This window comes from Panthera leo, chromosome A1 (genome assembly GCF_018350215.1).
Source record: "Panthera leo isolate Ple1 chromosome A1, P.leo_Ple1_pat1.1, whole genome shotgun sequence".
Classification (NCBI taxonomy): Eukaryota; Metazoa; Chordata; class Mammalia; order Carnivora; family Felidae; genus Panthera; species Panthera leo.
In genome coordinates, this window is record NC_056679.1 from 153,511,738 (window position 1) to 153,532,799 (window position 21,062).

At 36.9% G+C, this 21,062-nt stretch overlaps 1 long non-coding RNA gene across 6 annotated transcripts in view; it reads left to right on the forward strand.

The window, feature by feature from the left end:
• The window catches only part of LOC122222727, a 128,700-nt gene that overhangs the window by 102,476 nt on the left and 5,162 nt on the right, over positions 1-21,062 (forward strand). For 5 of the 6 annotated variants that reach the window (XR_006203827.1, XR_006203821.1, XR_006203822.1 and 2 more), the window contains 2 exons: positions 17,139-17,267; positions 19,022-19,153. This is a non-coding gene — a long non-coding RNA (uncharacterized LOC122222727). Of the gene's footprint in view, positions 1-17,138; positions 17,268-17,318; positions 17,827-19,021; positions 19,154-21,062 lie in introns of those variants that run through there. The other variant, XR_006203825.1, reaches the window with a different exon arrangement.

The following is a 21,062-nucleotide window of genomic DNA, read 5'->3' on the forward strand; positions in this document are numbered from 1 at the left end:
TGTGATTTTGTTTATTCTTTTGATTTTAAAAAATATAAATTGCCTGACTTATCTCCTCCCTTCAAATAGCGGGACATTTATTTTCCTATGTGTGTGTAGGTGTCTCTGTGTCTATAACCACAGATATTAGTAACTGCACAATTCTCCTGCCTTTGTATAACATGGTGTCTTAGTTAGCTTGGGCTGCTGTAACAAGATATCATAGACTGGGTGGCTGAAACAACAAGCATTATTTCTCACAGGTCTGGGGCTGAGAAGTCCAAGGTCAAGGTACCAGCAGATTTGGTGTCTGATTAGAGACCCCTTTCTGGTTTGCACATGGCTGTCTTCTGGTTATGTCCTTACCCGGCTTCTCCTTAGTGTGTGCACATGGAAAGACACAGAGAGAGAGCTCTTCCTCTTCTATGAGCATTAATTCTATTATGAGGACACTACCTTCATGACCTCATCTAAACTTAATTACCTCCCAAAGGCCTCGGCCCCACCCCCAAATATCAGCCCATCTAAAGCCCATCTAAAGAGAAAAGGAGTTTCCTTTTGAGACATGAGTTTCCATGTTTACATGTGTGTAGAGATTTGTCTTATTTCTCTTACTGCTCCAAGTGACTTTGGATTTAGCTCTTTAAATGAAAAGATATGGTATATAAAAATAACAGAATAGTAAATGAGCTACATGCTAGTCATGAAAATTCTTCAGATGTTCAACATGAATAGTAATTCAGGTTTTAATGAAAAAGTAGTTTTCTAATTCTTTCTTTCCTTTGTATTTTTTTTTAAAGTTTATTTATTTTGAGAGAGGCAGAGACAGCATGAGTGGTGGAGGTGCAGGAAGACAGGGAAAGAGAGAGAATTCCAAGCTGCTAGTGCAAAGCCCAATGCGGGGCTCAAACCCATGAAGCCGTGAGATCATGACATGAGCCTAAACCAAGAGTCGTACACTTAACCGTTTTCTGATTCTAGTTTTCTGATTCTTTTTTTTTTAAATTTTTTAATGTTTATTTATTATTGAGAGACAGAGAGACACAGCGTGTGAGCAGGGGAGGCATAGAGAGAGGGGGAGACATAGAATCTGAAGTAGGCTCCAGGCTCTGAGCTGTCAGCACAGAGCCTGACGCGGGGCTCGAACTCACAAACTGCGAGATCATGACCTGAGCCGAAGTCAGTAGCTTAACCAACTGAGCCACCCAGGCATCCCTCTAGTTTTCTGATTCTTAACTGTTTCCTTATATTTTATTTCTGTTAATAGGTTATATTTTTAAAATAATATTTAAAAAGTAACCCCCCCCGCCCCCCACATTTGTTGTATTTATGAAATGAGACAGTCAGTGTAAGATTTCCTACAAACTAGAACATGCAGGCCAGATGTTCCATCTTCATGGCTTGGTGAATGAATGGTCGGATGCTGGTTGGGCTCCTCTGGGTGTCTTAAGATGCAGTGGTGAAGAACAGATCATTACTTGGCTATGACAAGTGGCAATGGGGCTGGTAGGGAAATGACTCATTATTAGTATTGATCAGGGTGGGCTGTAAAGAAGATAGGTCTTGCCTTTGATTCCTTCATACTTCTTCGGTCACTGAGTAGGGGCAGAAGGAACATTTATAGGAATTATAAGAACTTTACTTCTGTGTTGGATGATGCAGCTTCTTTGGCATTTCCTTCTCACCTGCTGTATTATTGTTGAGTTACATATTCTGAAAATAGTTGCCTTTAAAAAGAAATATGTAGGGTACTCTTGTTGAAAAATTTTAAGGCCTAATAATTAGGATCAAATGATGGAGGTCCAGGCGTTGCAACAAAGAGTTAGGAGGTATTTGGGGTTGGATGGTTCTTTTCCAAGCTTAAATTATGTTCCTCAGGAGTAAGCTTATTCTAAGTAGTTTTGTGAGCCACTTATTCTCTTACTCCAGCTCTGTTACTGCCTCCACTCTCGCTATCTACGTACCAAAATATTGTGAATAATGCACTATAAACATTGCCTAAGAAATTCTTTTTCTTTTATTATTTTTTATTTTTTTATTAAAAAAAAATTTTTTTTAACATTTATTTATTTTTGAGACAGAGAGAGAGACAGAGCATGAATGGGGGAGGGGCAGAGAGAGAGGGAGACACAGAATCGGAAGCAGGCTCCAGGCTCTGAGTCATCAGCCCAGAGCCCGACACGGGGCTCGAACTCACGGACCGCGAGATGGTGACCTGAGCCGAAGTTGGACGCTTAACCGACTGAGCCACCCAGGCGCCCCTTCTTTTTCTTTTAAATAGGACATCATGAAAGCAAGCAAAAAATCTGTTATTATACAAGTCACATATAAGATCTGTATAACAGATCATGAATGTATGATTTGAGAGGACGTAAAAGCCACAGAAATATTGTTTATCAAGGTTAAAATCATGCTTTATTCCTCTCAGCCATGGAACTTGGGCAAAAATTTTTTAAACCAGGTTTTGTCACTGTTTTCAGACCACACATGGGTTGCAGCAATTCCATGGTGCCTTCTCAGTTACCTTCTTTGAGCCTAACTCTTTCCTCAAGACATAAAACATTTTAAAAAGATGAGAGGACCAACTATGGTATTTCATTTTCAGTCTCTGACTGCCTTTACATTTGCTTTTCCTTTCAAGACTGTACTAGTTATCATCCTGACTTTGGACATATAATTGTATGGATTACACATTTAGAGCAGATTCTACTGTGTTTATTTTGGTGGTCACAGGAGTCTAGTGCGGGGAGTGTAAATATGGCTCACAAGATGAAGGAGCAACAGTACCATACTGCTGTATGTTTCTAAGTAAAATAAAATCCATGTATTAATTATCCACCTTGCTTTGGCTAGGTATTTAATATTAGCCATAATTTGTCACTCTCTTCTTTTTTACTATGGTACAGGATGCTCAGGTGGCCTACACAATGTGAAAAAAGGAAGAAAGGGCTTTTGGTTATCAGTTTACCTTTTTTTTGCCATTGTGATAGTTGCTTAGGGTGCAAACTATGGCCAATTTGGAGATGCAGAGCCACATCACTCTAAGTAAGGCTGGGACAGAGAATTTTTCTAAAACTTTGTTTTTTATTTCTTATTTTGTTTTTATTTTTAAAGAGAGAGAGAGAGAGAGAGAGAGAGAGAGAGAGAGAGTCAGAGGGAGAAAGAGAGAGAATCTCAAGCAGGCTCCACGCTCAGCATGGAGCTTGACGTGGGGCTTGATTCCATGATCCTGGGATCATGACCTGAGCTGAAATCTAGAGGTCGATGCTCAACTGAATGAGCCACCCAGGAGCCCCTCCAAAGCTTTGGTGTTTAAAAGACTATTGAAAATGAAATTTTTGAACAGCCTGGAGCCATTTACTTAGCCTGGTCATATCAGCCCCTCTCTGCCATGGTGAAACACTTTTGTAAACACACATGAATAGCCAGTTATCCTATGAAAAGATGATCCATCACATTAAGAAAATGAAAATATTAAAATGAGAATATATTTTATACTGCTGGATAATAAAAATGAAACATTAGGACTATAACAGGTGATGGCAAAGAGAGGGAGAAATGAAACACATAATCTGTTATTGGGAGTATAAGCAGGTGCAACAACAAACAACAGTCATAATATTTAACCAATGTCAGGCATTATTACCCTTTAGTTACTGAATTGAAGGATGGTCTTTGATGCCTAGGAGGCCCAGGTAGGGTAACCAGCTTGTCCCGGTTTGCTGGGAACTTTTCTGGTTTAAAACTGAACATCCTTGAGGCACCTAGGTGGCTCAGTCGGTTAAGCGTCCGTCTTTGGCCTAGGTCATGATCTCACAGCTAATGAGTTCAAGCCCTGCGTCGGGCTCTGTGCTGACAGCTCAGAGCCTGGAGCCTGCTTCAGATTCTGTGTCTCCCTCTCTCTCTGCCCCTCCCCTGCTCACTCTGTCTCTCTCTCTCTTAAGAATAAATAAACATAAAATCAAACACACACACACACACACACACACACACACACGCACACACACACATACACACACACACAAAACCCTGAACATCCTTTGTCTCAGAAACTCTCTCAGCTCCAGGCAAACCAAGATGGTTTAGTCATCCTATGGTCATGGAAATTATAGGGGGCCCTCAGGGGAGCAAGTATTTCTTAAGGGTGGAAATTATTTCAATATTCTAAAAGCTGGCGAATCCACATTGGTGTGTACTAGCTGAACAATAGCTCTGCATACACCTACTTTGGAAGATAATTTGGTGTTATCTTATGAAGTTCAGTAAACACATACCTATAATGCCCAAATTCATCTCTATGGCATATAGATCAGAGAAACTCTTGAACATGTGTATGGGAGATGTGTACAAGCATTTCATAGCCATGTTGTCTGTAGTAACAAAAAATTGGGAAAAACGTGAACATCCTGCAACAGAACACTCGATGACTATGCTGTGTTTTTCATACAATGGAATACTATGAAGAAATACAAATGAAGGGACCATGGCTAAAAGCAGCAGTCTGAGTTCATTCAAATATATTGAGGCAAAGAAACAAGTTGAAAATACATAGGGTATGATTCATTTATATAAAGTTAAAAATAGGCAAAATAAAATATTTTTAAAGGGATATAAACATTCAAAATTATGAAGAAAAGCAAGTGGATGAAAAGTACACAAAAATCCATGGCAGTGATTCCCTGTGGAATAAGGAAGGGGCTCACAAGGGGCCTTGAAGAGATTGAAAAGTTCCAAGTCTTCAGCCAATTCTTCAGTGATACGTGGTTGCTCTTTTTATTCTTTGTACCTAACATGTATAAGAAACACACGCGCGCACACACACACACACACACACACACACAATATTTAATAAAAAATTTGAAAATTCCAAAAAGTTAAATTTTGGGGGGCCCTAAAAATTACATTTTAATGCTTCATGTCCTTTCAAGGTATATGGGAAATTTATCACATAACAAGTATTTATTGATACCTTACCGTGTATTATGTAATGTTGAAAAAAAAAACAACCCCAAATCCCTGCCTTCAAAGGGCATAAATTTTGGTGGGGGAGAAGAACAATAAGCCTCTACATAAATAAATATATAAATACATAGGTACAACACGTATGTTATAAAATTTCAGGTTGACGTTAGAACTGGAAAGTAATAAAGGACAAAAAAGAGAGAAGGTCAGGAGGGACTAATTTTGAGTGATCAGGAAGGCCTTTCAGAAGCTCATGACCTGTGAATAGAGTCCTGGATAAAGTGAGGAACCAGCCACATGAATATTTGGGGGGAGAAGGTTCTAGGCAGAGTGAAGAGCCACTATCTTAGCTCCCAAAGTCCATCCCAAAACCTTCCGCCTCATCCAAGGCACTATGTGCAAAAAAGGAGAGGTCTCTACCCCTCATACATCCCCAATACCTTTTATTTTTCCAGGCTCAGAGAAAATATCCTCATGCTCTCAGATAGAGCTGTCATCCCTAGGCCCCTCACCAGAGTCTATGGCCTCTGTAAGCAGAAGCATTTCTTTGAAAAAATTTTTTTTTTAATGTATGTTTAATTTATAGAGAATGAGAGAGAGACAGAGTACAAGCCGGGGAGGAACAGAGAGAGAAGGAGACACAGAATCCAAAGCAGGCTCCAGGCTCTGAGCTGTCAGCACAGAGAACCGGACGTGGAGCTCAAACTCATGAGCCATGAGATCATGACCTGAGCTGAAGTCAGAAGCTTAAGTGACTGAGCCACCCAGGCTCCCCTATGCAGAAGCATTTCTGAATGGAGCCCATTAACTTTCCCCTTTGGCAAGAGAATCTCCAGACCTCCAGCACTCTAATGTCCATTTGCTGTCTGGTAGGTGGAAGAGAAAAACATCTCTCATTCTTTTTGGGTCTTCAAAGAAGCCAAAAGAAATCACAGATGGTTATTGTAATAGATTATTTTGCTACATTTTGCATGATAAAATGTTTTAAAGTCTCACTGACTATAGTGTGTACTAAAACCTCAGAACCAGCCTTCAAAAAGGCAAGGAGTAGAAGGTTTTCTATAATTAGTGTACCAAAGTATCCTTATATTAGAAGGTTTTTCATGGTCAACTTATGTGATTATCTTTAGCTATGGGTGATAGAGAGTCCTGGCATAGTGAACAGATGCATAACATTGTCAAGCCACTCAGCTTCTCTGAGTGTTGGTCTCTCATCTGCCCCTACCTGAAATGTTTATTGTGTGCATTAAATAAACTAGTGAGTCTGAAGTTGCTTGGTGGCTGATATGACCTCTGCAGTAAGGGTAAGAATAATCATTTGGAATTGAAGACAACTTTTTTTAAAATGATCTGTGATTTTGTTTTTAATTATCCTAAGCCTTTTCACATAATTTACAAATTTGTGCTGATAATATATCTTTTGTATTTTAATTCTTCTGATGAGTTGGCAAAAGCATTATTATCAATCATACATACATGGTCATTCTACCATTGGGTTTTTGAATAGGTGTTTAGAAGACAATCCTAAATTATAACTTGGTCTGATTAAGTAAAGCATTTGGAAGCCAAGTTTGCTGCTGTATCTTGCCACACTGAATCTTAAAAACCTCTGACCTTATAGATCACCTATAAAAATGTGAGAAATGTTAAATATTCTGTATTTAATATTGTACATAAACCATACTAAAATGCCTTTCGTTAAGCAAAAGGCAACTCTTTAGATGTAGGGAATTTTAATTAAACTGGTATAGTTAATACCAAAAAGATAAAGTGGACATTGGCAGCTTATCATCAGCCCTTGCCTTTAAGAGGCTAACAAACGCAACTTGAAACACAACGGAGTCTTGCTGTTCTCTGAGACAGTGAAGGGATTTCCTCAGTATTTAAATATATTAATATAACCACTTATATAAATCTAAATATAAAACTAATCTCCTATAGGTTTAGAGATGACATTTACCGTCTGTGTGAAAAGCTGAACGTTGCTCATCAATTCCAGTCATATCTTCAGAAGGGGAAAACAGTGACAGCACTTGCTGAACCAGAATCACTATCAGAGTTCAAAAAGCTGGTCATATGTTTTAACTACAAGCCAATATTACTTAAATCAGCACTGTCCAAAAAAAGTATTCTCTCAGCCGTTCATGGTCTGAATTCTGGTGTATGAGATCAATTTAAATACAGGACACATGAAAGAAGTCATCAGACATTTTTTTGTTGCTGTAGTTTTATAATAAATAAGGCAGAGGCCAACTGTTGCTCCTTCGTAGCTTTTTTTTTTTTTTTTTTTTTGAGATAAGCTATCAAGTCTGCTCTTTCCCTTGCCTTCTTAATGCCAGCAAAGATCACTTTTATTCCAGGCATGTACTTTCTGGGATTATCCAAATACTCCATCGGTGTCTCCTCTCTCCAGGTGATGCCTTTGTTCTTGTTGGCACCTGTGTACGAAAATCCAGGGGCCTGACCTGTCTTTTGCCCAAATAAACCATGGAGGTTTGGCCCAGACTGTGCTTCTCTCCCTTTTCCGTGGTATGGCACTGGGCACACTTCTGAACAAAAATCATCTTGCCTTCTCAACATCGCCCATTTAAAAATTGCTCTTTTGACGTGTGCGAAATGAAGGTGATGGCTTGTAAGCCGGACGTCCCACTGTCTACTCAAGACAAATTTAATTTCAAATTCTGGTTCTGCCACTTACTAGATGTGGTTAAGTTTCTTTTCTGAGTCTTGAATTCCTCACCTGTAAGCTGAACATTCATTCAAAAAACATTTTGGTAGCTTACGTACATAACCAGATAATGTGTTAAGTGTTAGAAAATAACAATAATTATGATAATAATACTCACTGTGAACTCAAGTTTGTCTCGAGGAATAAATTACTTACCTATAGGATCTGTTGCATTGTTTGGTGCATAGTAAGTGGAAGTAACTATTAATATATGAGTAACGTTTGTATCTTTGGTTCAGATACTTTCCTTGAACTCTAGATTTGTATATTGAACTGCCTACTTGCTCTCTTGGCTTGTATAATATAGATATTTCAAATTTAACACATCAAAATAACCCTATTTTTTCCCTTGTTTTCCTGCCATCGTCCTTATCTTCATAAATAGCAAAATCATCCTTTAATTTGTTTACTCATCCTTGACCTCCTGTTTTCTCTCACATGCTACATCCAGTTTTGCCAACAGATTCACCACCATTTTGTAAATAATGAAAGGAAGGCTTATAGAGTTTAAGAATTGTGTACATGATCCCACAGCTTGTAAAATAAGTAGGGGCATCAGAATTCGAATTCAAGTCTTCTCATTTCCAGTCCATTGCTATTTCATTTTACTATTATGTATTTTTTAAAAGTTTATTTATTTATTTTGAGAGAGAGAGAGCGAGCAAGCAGGGGAGAGGCAGAGAGAGAGAGAGAGAGAGGGAGAGAGAAAATCACAAACAGACTCTGAGTTATCAGCATGGAGCCCAATGTGGGGCTCAAACTCATGAACCACCAGATCATGACCTGAGGTGAAACTGAAAGTCGGATGCTTAACCAAGTTAGCCACCCAAGCACCCCTAATATACTTTTTGTTATACTATTTTATGGTATTAGGGCATGAGTAAAGATTCTTCTTTATCATCTTGGTTAATTCAATAAACTAGTACATATTGATTTAATGCTCATAATTATCACCTCTCGCAAATACCAGAGGATATAAATGTAGCCAGAAAATTATGAAGTACTATTCAAAGAAAACTGTTTGTTTCTGAAAATCCAGTTTCAATAGGAGGACAAAAGGAGGTTTATATTCTCACATAAATAGAGCTCTAATGGAGAGCAAGTTTTCAATGAGCCTGCAGTAGGAAGCTACTATCATACAAAACTGATGGCATCTTTCAGAATCTGTTAAAAGCAACAACATAAGCAATAGAGGGAATTGGAAGTCTCTTCAGATATCCATTCTGTCTAGTCATGAGGAAATCTCTGGGACATTAGGAATGGTAACGGTTTTGTTTTCAAGCAAAATAAACACTCTTCTCTGTTGCCAAACATTAGTCAGAAACCTAACAGGGAAAGAGTGAGGTGGAGAGAGAAAAGCCAGAAAGAACTTATCTTTGCTGATGTAAAGAATGCTGAGTATAACTGCAGTATTAATTGCAGTAAAAAGGCCTAATTAAATTTGCATTTGGTGTTGAAAGCAGCAACTTTCTCTGTGATTTCTTAAACTCGTATTTAAATGAAAATATGGTCACCCAAGAAAATGGTTTGATTAAAACTCTTCACTTTCGACATGGGTAATTACCACAATATATTTTTATTGCAGTCTCTTTGAATATTAGTTATCTATTTAATTTTATGATGCCTGTCACTGACATACCTAACTGCCAGAAGTTGATATGGTGATACACTTATCATTAGTGCTTACTGATGTGTGAATTAAACATTGGTATAAAAGATGCTTCTCACAGTTATGGAAATGTTCATTAAATTGGTAAGTATAAAAACGCTTCTTTTGAGCAATTTTTAATTTAAGCAGTTATAAATATATTACACATAAGGGTATTCTGATTCATGTATTTCAGGATAGAGGGAAAAATGACTTTGGCAGGTTCCCTCTTAGAGTCATCAAATAGGTGTCTGTTTTTCTAATTAAGTATTTTGACACAAACTTTGAATGTAATAAGGTAATATTAAAAGACTGTTTACAGAAATATAACTCATAAAGCCATAGGATGATGAGCTGCCAAAAAAGGATAATTTTTAAACCTTTAAAAATTATGGTATAGAGAATGGGGGAGAGGTGGTAGTGCAGTTGTGTTTCCTGCTGGTGGGAGCACATGTGTCTTCACCGGTGAGGGCTGTGGCTTTGGGGAGAGGGAGAGAATGACCTGCACTAGGAGAGGATTTGAAACCATCATAATGAAGTCCGTTTTGAAAGTCACCAGAATGTTTAATCTAGAGAGAGAAAGGTATAGACGGATGTATAGTCGTCTTATTTTTTTTTTTTTCCCTGAGACAGACACTCTGGTTAGCTGATGTCTTTGCTATACTGGTTAGTAAAAATTTTGAATTTCACCACTGCCTCTGTCTACCACATGAGATTTCCCTCAAGTGTGTCTGAGGCGATTATAATGAGGGAGATTTTTTTTTTCACAGAGCTACTAAAAGGTCTGTCAATTGAAAGGATCCGTTCTCCATTAAAGGCAGTAGGGATTATGAATAATGTTAATATATTTTTCTGAATAGAAGTATACAGAAAAAATATTTTGAATATATACATATATTCCAGAAAAAATATGTTTTTGGAACGAGGAACTAAATGGAGTCAGGATTCACTAATAATTTGACAGTTATGTAAGGAGTAATGTATAAAACTTCTGTTGACTGGTGCCATATTTTCAATTTATTTAAGGAACTTTTGGTGTTCATTATAGACTGGCATTCTGGCTGTCCAGCGCCTACCTGCTCCTGCTCCTTAATACAACTTTGGTTGGATGGCATGTTTATTGGAAAGCTACATAATAAAATCAAGTAGAACTTAAATGTCTGGGATACAGACTCTTAAGTTCATCCTAACTCTAAAATGCTATAATAAAATATCAAAAGAAAAGATGGTATTTAGATACCATGAAAATCAAAAACATCTTGATTGAAACTATTCAGCTACAGACTAATTACCAGAAAGAACAGGCAGTAAAATTCATGCACTGTTCTTCCCATTTGGACTGTCTCTCAAAAGATTAGTATTAATCCTTGATTATAGAATCTTCCAAATGAAAATGATTGCATTTTTGACTTTTAGAATGAGATTTTTAAAAATTGTGAAGTTGATATCCAAGGTGGAGAACCAACATTTTCTTTTATTACTAAAGTTACTTGTGATTTCTAATTAAGACAGAGGCAGTTTGCTGAAGATTGTGTGAAATGTAAATATGTAAATTTTATAGTCAGCCTTTCATTTTAAACCATTAAACTATGTAAGTAATATATATTTTTTTAAATAAAATTACTCCTTGTAAAATGTTCCAATCAAACCCATGGGGTAAATACTATGCTTTGTGTGTGTGTGTGTGTGTGTGTGTGTGTGTGTGTGTGTGTGTGTATCTGTTAGTGGCCGTGGATTTGCTATGATTCGCTCATACCTTTTGCTGGCCTGATGTTGCAATGGGTCAACAACTGGGATTGTCCTGTCATCTTGTCTTTGTTAATGCAGGGATCTCACTAGCTTAGGTCTTTCATATAATTCTCATTTAAGAACTTGGTCATGGCTCATGGTAATTATCCAAGAGCTAAAAAATTCAGTTTATGACTTAGACTTGTTTGCTCTTCATTACCACATTAAGTAGGAAAACTATGAAATATTAGAGATAAACTTATAAAGAAGGAAGCTATACCTACATGAAGAAAACTATAAAATCTGTTGAAATCCTTTAACCAATCTGAGAGACACCATTCTCTTGGCTGGGAAGACTCAATAATATAAAATGTCAGTAATACCAGATTCATACATACACTTGATACAACTCCAGCTAGAATCCCAATATTTTTAAAACACTTTGGACAAAATTATACCATTTAAATGTGAAAGAATGAACAACATGGTTAGCCAAAAATGTTAGTAAAAGATGAACAGTGGGAATAAATTTGTTTTAACAGATATTAAAATATTAATCTATTATTAATAAACAATATGGTATTAGTATGGTACCAGAAATATATACTGGAAGGAAAAAAAAGAAGCTCAAGTTAGTATATAAGGGATTTAATATATGGAAATTTTATGGGAACAAATTTTTTATGTAGTAAGTAGTTTTCATACAATTAGCTATTCATTTGGCAGAGTGTAAAAATGGGCTCTTTATTCCTTTTATCATATACAAGATACAAAACCCAACAGGGGTAAGGATTTATGCATTACAAATTCATTGAAATAAGTTAATTTTCTACCTTCTATCAGTTAAGTTGGTGAGATTTCCTTCTTCCCTCCCTTCTTTTCTTCTCTTTTCTTTTCTTTTCCTTTTCTCTTTTCCTTTATTTTCCTTTCTTTCCTTTTTCCTTCCTTCCTTCCTCCTTCCCTCTTTCTTTCTTTCTTTCTTTCTTTCTTTCTTTCTTTCTTTCTTTCTTTCTTTCTTTCTTTCATTCTGCCTTCCTGCCTTCCTTCCTCCCTTCCCTTCCCTTCCCTTCCCTTCCCTTCCCTTCCCTTCCCTTCCCTTCCTCCTCTTTTTAAAATTTAAATTCCATTTAGTTAACATACAGTATAATATAAGTTTCAGGTGTACAATATGGTGATTCAACACTTCCATATAATATCCAGTGCCCATTACAAGTGCACTCCTTAATCCCCATCACTTATTTCACTCTCCCCCCACTGACCTCCCCTCTGATAACCATCGTTTTGTTCTCTAAGGTTAAGAGTCTATTTCATGGCTTGCCTCCCTCTCTTTCTTTTCCTTTGCTCATTTGTTTTGTTTCTTAAATTCTACACATGAGTGAAATCATATGGTATTTGTCTTTCTCTGACTGACTTATTTCGCTTAGCATAATACTCTCTAGCTCCATTCATGTTGTTGCAAATGCCAAGATTTCTTTTTTTATGGCTAATATTCCGTTGTTTATATACCATATCTTCTTTATCCATTTATCAGTCAATGGGCACTTGGGCTGTTTCCATAATTTGGCTATTGTAGATAATGCTCCTATAAATACTGGGGTGCATGTATCCCTTTGAATTAATATTTTTGTATCCTTTGGGTAAATACCTAGTAGTGCAATTGCTGGATTATGGGGTAGTTCTATTTTCAACTTTTCGAGGAACTTAGTTGGAGAGGTTTTCCAAAAGTAAAGATAAATCATGGTAAGCCATGTGAACATACACACATACATGCGTGCACGTGTGTGCGCGCGCGCACACACACACACACACACACACACACACACAGGGTGAAAGCCACAGAAAACTAAATTCTAGGTTACTAACATTGATGACCTCAATGGAGATATGATGATTTAAAGAAAGGTAGAGCAAAGACAAGAAAAACAAACATACAAGAAAGAAGCAGTTAATAAAAAGTTAATTAAAAAAAGTTAATAAAAAAGTTAATAAAAGTTTACAGTAAAAATTACCCTGAAGGATGTAAAAGTGTGTACGTGTGTGTGTACACATTAAAATAATTGTGGGCACTGGGCAGTAAAGTGTTAATAGTGGATGTTGCAGCTTTGAATTTCTAATGATTTTTGGTTCATTTTGCTTTTATGTTTTGATTAAATTTCTTTTGCAAAGCACATTTTATGATTATATAAACAGAACAATAACTAATGAAGGATTTCTGACTGGAGGGCAGTCAGACCTGAGGGATAAGAAGAGGTAAGGGGAAGAGTCTTCCATATGCACAAGAAGATGCTAAGAGACTCTGTATTGCAGCAACTGTTCATAGTTTTTTCTTCCCTAAAATTATTGACATGTTAAATAAAATCACAATTTGTTATGGAATATGAAGATTTTTATATTTTCTTTTAATTTTTACAGTGTTTGTGGAAAAAAAGGGATAAGCTTATAGCAAAAGGAGGAAAATAATTTTTACTGCTTCTGCAACTGCTATGGTTTTGCACTGTGTCAACTACTCTTGGTCTCTTTCCCACTTTTCTTTTCTCTGCATGGTTTTGGATTAGGGTTTCCAAAAGAGAAATATATATGAATGAGATTTGGGGGGGAAAAATTGAAGCAGTAGCTATTATGTTCTGATATATGTACCTAATGAACTTATGAATCTGGCTGAATAGACTTAGATATTGCCAAATAGGTTTTTGTGTGTGTATGCATTTTTGTTGGTGAAAAGACAAAATGAGAAGAGAGAGATGAACTCAAGAAGAAACTGTTTGGAATAGAATTGGGAGAATTTAAGGAATTTTTTTTAAGCAAAATTAGAGGAAATGTGTAGTATTCAGGGTTTCTTGTGTTAAAAAAATAGTTTTTCATCTTCAGTGTCTCCCAGCAAGATTCTCAGTCAGTGTTGACATCCAAGCAAAGATCAAATCTAGGGTAGTACAAATGAAGAACTCTAGAGTATGCCTGTGAGACCCTTTGTTGTGACCTGAGAAGAACTTAAGAGTGTGCTTACCAGGTATTCTAAGAATACTCTGGTATGCTTTCTCTGCTAGAAAATAAAGGCCCTGAAGGATCTTAAGGGTATGACTCTTAGATATTTTCAACCAGGCAACAGTGCTTCAAAGTATCTTAACGTCATTGTCCCACGGGACCTTGTTGCTTAGAGCCAGTATTGTTTGGAAAGAAAGTGCAGTATAACTTTTGCTGAATGAAGTGGATTATGATTTGACACACAGGAAGCACACAAAGATTTTAAAGGAATTACATAAGCTTGGTAGGAGAAGGATGAGATAGTATAAAATGAAAAGGTTTTATTCCCTTAACTAGGCTGAATACAACTACTTAGTTACAAGGATGGCATTCTCAGGGGCATAGCATGATTCAGAGGGCAGAGCCAACGTCTTTGAAGGAGCAGTCAAAGCTCCAGTGAGACAATCCCAGGAAGCATGACTGTTAACAAGAAACTGGCAACACACTCAAATGGATTTCAAAACTGCTGCGGACCTGCTGTGTGCTTCCCATTTTGTCCATTTGTGAAGGGGAGTATCTATTTTAGTTATTCTGTGCTTTCTAATCAGTGTGTGGGGTGTATATGGTGGCAGCCATTTTTCTCTTTAACAGTCTTCAGATTGACAGCAACTATACATGAGGAACCAAACCCAGGGAAACACAGCACAACTGTACCTGGACCTGACTCAGACCACAAGATCTTGGAGTCTGAGTCTGATGATACAATGGGACAAAAATGTTGGAAGTGTTGAGAGTTAGTGGGAGAGGCATGAATTTAGGTGGCCCAAGGGTAGACTGTGATAAATAGTAAAAAAAAAAAAAAAAAAAAAAAAAAAAAAAAAAAAAAAAAAGCTCTTCTGAATTCTGTTCCTCTTTACACAATTAGACATGCTCCTACTTATGTCAAAGAGTAGAGTCTAATTTCCTTCCCTTTGAATCTGGACTGAACTTAGTGCTTTTTTTTACCAACAGACTACACTGAAAATGATTTTTTTTAAGTTTTAGAGAGAAATTGAGCATGTGAGTGGGGTAGAGGGGCAGAAGGAGAGACAGAGAAAATCTTAATCAGTCTCCGTGCCTGCATGGACTCCAACATGGGGCTCGATACCTCAACCCTGGGATCATGACCTGAACTGGAATCAGGAGTCAGACACTCAACTGACGGAGCCACCCTGGGACCCCTGCAAATGAAAATGACTTTATGGGACTTGTGAGGCTAGGTGATACGCTTTACTGCCTCTGCTTTGTTCTATTGTAATGCTTGCTTATGAGACATTCTGTTTTAGAAATTAGCTGCTGCTATATGAAGCCCAGCAACATGGGAAGAACACTTGTAGGCACTCCAGGTGAACACTCCAACTGAGGTCTCTCCAAGAGCCAGCATCAGTTGCCATCTTAATGAGCAGCTCAGCTGAGCCTTAGCCGTTGTCTTACTCCAGTTGTATAGGAGAACCCAAGTAAGCACCACCAGCAGAGCTCAGTCAATTCGTAGAACTGTGAGAGAGTGTAATAAATTGGCTTAAGCTACTAGATTTTATGATGATGGTTTGTTATGTGGCAAAACACTAACATCTTTTCACACTTAGCACACTTATTTTTCTCTGCATGGTATGTCTTTGATACTTTTCAAGCCTTCCAGAAGCAAATCTTTTATCTGGCCTCTACTTCAAAACTCTAAAATTCACTCTCTTTTTGTTACCAATTCGCTTGTTTCTGACTCTAGCTTTTGCACTTGAGATATAATTTGTCTCATGTTAATTTGCACTTAGTTACATTTTGTTTTCAAAAGTCCTTGATTCATTTTTAAGTGACATATCCTCTGCTTTTTGCATTTAATTATAGAATTCTCAAGACAGACTCAATCTTTTACTCTCCCAATCCTTTACAGCCCTGAAGTTTATTCTGATCACTCAGTGATTTTAACTACTTAAACCTCTTACAGAATGCTTTTTGGAATTGGAGGATGAGTTTTTACATTGTCCTAGCAACCCTACTGAACTTGTTTAATAACAACTGTTAATCACTGCATGAAATTTTCTGTTCTACACTACATTAATGGTTTGAAAATCTGGGGACTCTTTTCTTATTTTTCTCTGATCCTGTCTTGATTTGGCCCATCTACCAGTCTTCTTCATTTCCTACCCCTGTGACGCTGGTGGTTTTCTTGTATTATGCCAAGCTTTTTCTTGCCTTAAGATTTGCCTTTAGGTTTTCTTCAACCCAAAGTTCTCTGTCCTGGCTCCTTCATACCTTCCTTCTCTCAGCTCAAATGTCATATCCTCAGAGATCTTTTCTTTTCTTTTCTTTTTTTTTTTTTCTCAGAGATCTTTTCTGACCATCTACTCCAAAGTACTCCAAACTCCACTCCTGTCTCTATCCTTTTATTTGACTTATTTTCATAGCATTTATCATTACATGGAATTATCTTTCTCATTTGTTTGCTTGCTTGTTCTATAGCTCCCCTTAATCTTGTTTGTCCTCCTCTCTCACTAGTATGTGAAGTCTAAGAAAGAAGAGTTTTTTTGGGGGGGCGGTTAGCTTATTTCAGTTATTGCTGTATTCTCAGAGTATGGCAAATGCCTGGTGCATCATAGACATTCAATAGTTTTTTTGTTGAATGAATGAATGAATGAGCTCTCATATTCCTCTCCCCATCAGCATTGGGTGGGCCTTGGGCAACCAGCTCAACCCAGGAGCTCTTGATCCTGCCCACTGGGAACTACAATAACAGCACCTGGTCTGGCTGGTGGACGTGGTAACAGTGTGGAGCTTTAACAAGTTTGAAAAAGCTCAACTCACTCTGCTATTAAATGGAAATATTGGAATATTAGACTTATTAATATTTTTGTGCTTAAAATCTGTGTTTATGCTTCAACAAGCCAGAATTGGAATGACTGGGCACCAAAATGAAACATTTTATCTTAAATTATTTTAATTACTTTGCCAAATGGAATAAGGTTTAAAAAATTTAAAGACAAGCACTTTCATTAGCTTAACCTATAGGCAGAATATCTGCTTTCTCTTATTTAAATACGTATTGCAGCTTAAATAATGGAATCGGTTGTTAACCTTAACTTATTTATTGTCATACAGGTCACTTTCTCTGTAAATGCATAACATTATAAGTTCCAGAGGAAGTAATGTGGCATTCAAGATTCTACAAGGAGAATCAAGTAGAGTTGCCTGTAATAAATTTGGACATTTTTCGTTCTTTAAAAATATGTAAGTTTTAGACTTCTTAAGCTCATCCATATCATATTTTTCTCCTTCCAGGCACACAGAAGGATTATGTTTTCCCTCAGCCTTGCAATTGGGAAGGGCCATGTAACTAGTTCTGGCCAATGGGCTATGAGCACAAGAGACTTGTAATTTTGTCATGTAATCACTGGCTCGGGACCTGCAGCTCTCTCTTTCCCTTCTGTGGCGTCTCAGGAGGCTACACATTCCAGATGGTGCACACATAAGATGGGAGAACCTCTATAAACTGGGCTCCCTCAGTGACTCTCTGGTGACCTATGTGGAGTCTGTAGCATGGGTCCCTGAGTCACTGAGTCCCTAAATGACTGTCTGTGGATCTGTTTGGGAAACATAGCATGAGCCAGAAATTATAGTTTTGTCCACTGAGATTTGGTGGTTGATTGTTACTGCATTGTAGCCAATCCTAAATGCATAATATAGTTGAGGAGTAGGAGCTGGGGTTGATTTTTATTAGCTTATGTCGAGTTGAAAAGATTTATAAATATTAATAAAATCACTTTAAACTACCTTGCCATTTTTTTTAAAGAACAAAGAAATTTGTGCAATGTATGCTTGCATTTAATAAAGGGGAATACTTTGTGTATTCCGGATTTTTCATGGTTGTATGGAAGGAATGATCATGTACTGAGGTATGTGGTTTTGGTATTACAGATGCCTTGATCATATGTGGATACAGAGGGGAAAACTCCAGGTCTTCTGTGATTTTATTTCACAACGCCATCTTTTATTTGCACTTAAAAGTAGCTGCAGCTACTAACACTTAAGATATTTTTTTCAGCTTTCATTGCCATGTAAATTAACATTTTTATTACCACAAATTATTCTTGTTTGCTAATTCCAAAGATGTCCAAAAGCAAGAACAGCTTCCCGAGCTGTTAGACTTTGGAAGAGAATAGTAAATCAACGGGTAGATAGGACCATATATCATATTAAACACAGGGAATTCACCACAAAATCATTACACTAAAAAGCGACAATTTTGATTGATTAAAATGGTATGGGCTGGATAGTGTTAAATCACTATGAGTGATATGACATTATAATTTTACATAGCATATTTCTGCCAAGACAATGAAGGTAAAAGGCATTGTCATCAGATGATAACAGACAATAAGAAGAATCCTGATGTTAGATTTATTACCTGGTTTAGATTTAGAAAGAAGTAATTCTTGTCCTGTTCCACTTATCAAATGACTGTAAATTCAGTGATGATGTAAAATTCTAAGGCAGAGCCACTTATAGGTTTGACAAAGTGCCAGCTATAAAGTATTTATTGTTCTCAGTGGTTCTGCCTTACACACTTAAATATTTATCAGAAACATAAGCCCCTCTGATAAATGTTTCTGATCTTTGTGGCTAGATTTTTTTTAACATTTAGGTTTTTCATCAGAAGCCATGTCTATATTTTTATTATCTTAATAACTTTGAGCTTATAATTTGAAAAGGCAATATGTGAGTTTTAAAATTTTATTTCCTTTAACTTCTGCTTTTAAATGTAACATTTTTGAGGTAGTATTCTAAGTTACAGATGAAGACTTCCTTATTTTGCCATTGCTATAGAGATGGCTCAGCCAAATTTTCTGAATTTTATCCTTATGTACATACCAGATGAGAATTACATTGATGATGGTCTAGGTGTAGTCAGAGAAAATTTATAGCATCCAGGTATATTAGGTAATTGTTTTAACGCCACCTGTCTCCATATTTTGTTTCTGAAGGACACAGGCATAGCTAGTTTCTTATGCCCAGCATAGGGGAGACCTTGTTTGGGAGCACGGCTGAACTGGACCAGGGATTAGCACCTGCAGCAGAGAAAGGCAGCACTATCCTGGCTAGTGATCTGTGTGGAGGTATGTCAAGCATGAGAACCTCAGGAAAGAGAGATATTCTGCCTAAGAGATAGGAGACTGGACCTTGTTAGACTTTCTGAAGGCATTCAAAGGTGAGATGCACAAATGGTAAAGCAATCCAGAAGCATAGAGACTAGCAAAAGGAAAGCGATTAGTAGACTCTATAATGTTGCCAAAGCTGTCATATGCAAAAGCCAACCACTGAAATAAGAACAAAGTCCCTGAGCAGTAGATATTACAGAAGCTGAAATAGAAAGTAGTGGAGCCATCAGGAATTTGGAACTTGACATTTCAGAAGACTAAAAGTGGGCTGGGTTGCTACAGTAAAGCTGTTGAGATTATTATTATTATTAGTTTGTTATTCTTCATACGGCAAACTAACTTCAACTATATTAAATTGGGCTTCTCACTCTTCCTCCAACGTCAAAAAATCTAACACAGCTAAGAAAATATAATAAATTTATAAGATCACAGAATTTCAGCTCTAGAGGGAATTTAGAGATGTCTTACCAAAATGTTTCTCTATTTATTTTTACCATGAAGATTTCAGCACAAGAGAGGATAATAACAAAGTCCCTTGTTTTGCTCTACCGGCTAATCATACACTGTGATCATAATTTCTTAAGGCCATATACATATTTTAAGTGATTGTTTCTTCCAACCCTGGTACAAAGTAGGAGCTCAATAAGTGCTTTTTGAAGAGCAAGTCAGCAAAATCTTATGGCATTTGAGAGTTTTGATTTGATTGCAGAGCTGTTTAGTTCTAAATAGTTAAAAGAAGGGATATGGTGAAAAAACAAAGGGAATAGACTTTTATTTACCCCTGCCTACTCTATTTTGCTGAAACTTTCTCTTCTGCACCCCACACATAACACTCTCAGACTCATGCTTAAATAAAGGGGTTATTAGCCTTGTTATCTGATTAAGGAGGTTTTATATCCATCAAAATTGGTCCTGGAAAATTCATTGCAGAAGGCTAGCATTTGGGGTTCAAAATTGCATGGGCAATGGGGCACTGACAGCATCCAAGTAATTTACAGTTAGGTATGCACATTTGCCTAGATTCATGGATTAAAAGTGAAAAAGGTTTTATGTTTGGAACATTTTCTGATTCAAGGATAAGGAAGGTTAGTGTGAAGCTAGGTTCTCTGACCCTCTGATGATTTACATGGAGCTTTCTGTATCAGTGTCATTTTCTTGAATATCAAAGGCTAAAGAGTATTTTGAATAAATCAAATCTTAAAAGAAGTCTCTGAGAAATATTACATATCTGTTGAGCAGGTTAAGAAGGAGACAATTAGTTGAAGCCAGGGACACTTCTTCAATTTTAGCCACCTCTGAAGGACCAACAGTGAGAGCGATCAAAGTCACACCTGCCACTTTGTTTTAACTTTCGGTTTTGTTTTCCCTTGAGATAAAGCCTTCAGAGCCAGAATAAACAATTCTGCAAAATAACATGTAGCAAAGAAAGAATTCTATTTCTGATCTTCATCTGGGGTTCATCTTAGGAGTTACAAAAATAAATCCTTATTTTTGGACAAATTCTGAATTGTGGTCTGTATTGGAGGGTTGTGTTCCTTTTGATAAGAAGCTTTCCTAGTCCACATTTCATACAAAAGGACTGCTGAGAATTGAGATGACTTATGACACATTATTAAGGACTTGGGTTTAGCAAAGAGAAAAACCCAGCCATTTCCATACTGCTCTGCCTTGGAGAAGCAGGAAATACTCCAGGTCAAGGGCATATGCAAGGGCAAATTCTATTCGTTCACAAAATTATTTTACTCACAATACCAGATGGGATTGTTTGGATTCTGTATGACACAGCAGTCCTTCCTTATTTACTTTTTATTTTTTAAGTTTTTATTTATTTACTTATTTATTATTTTTAAAATTTAATTATTTTTTA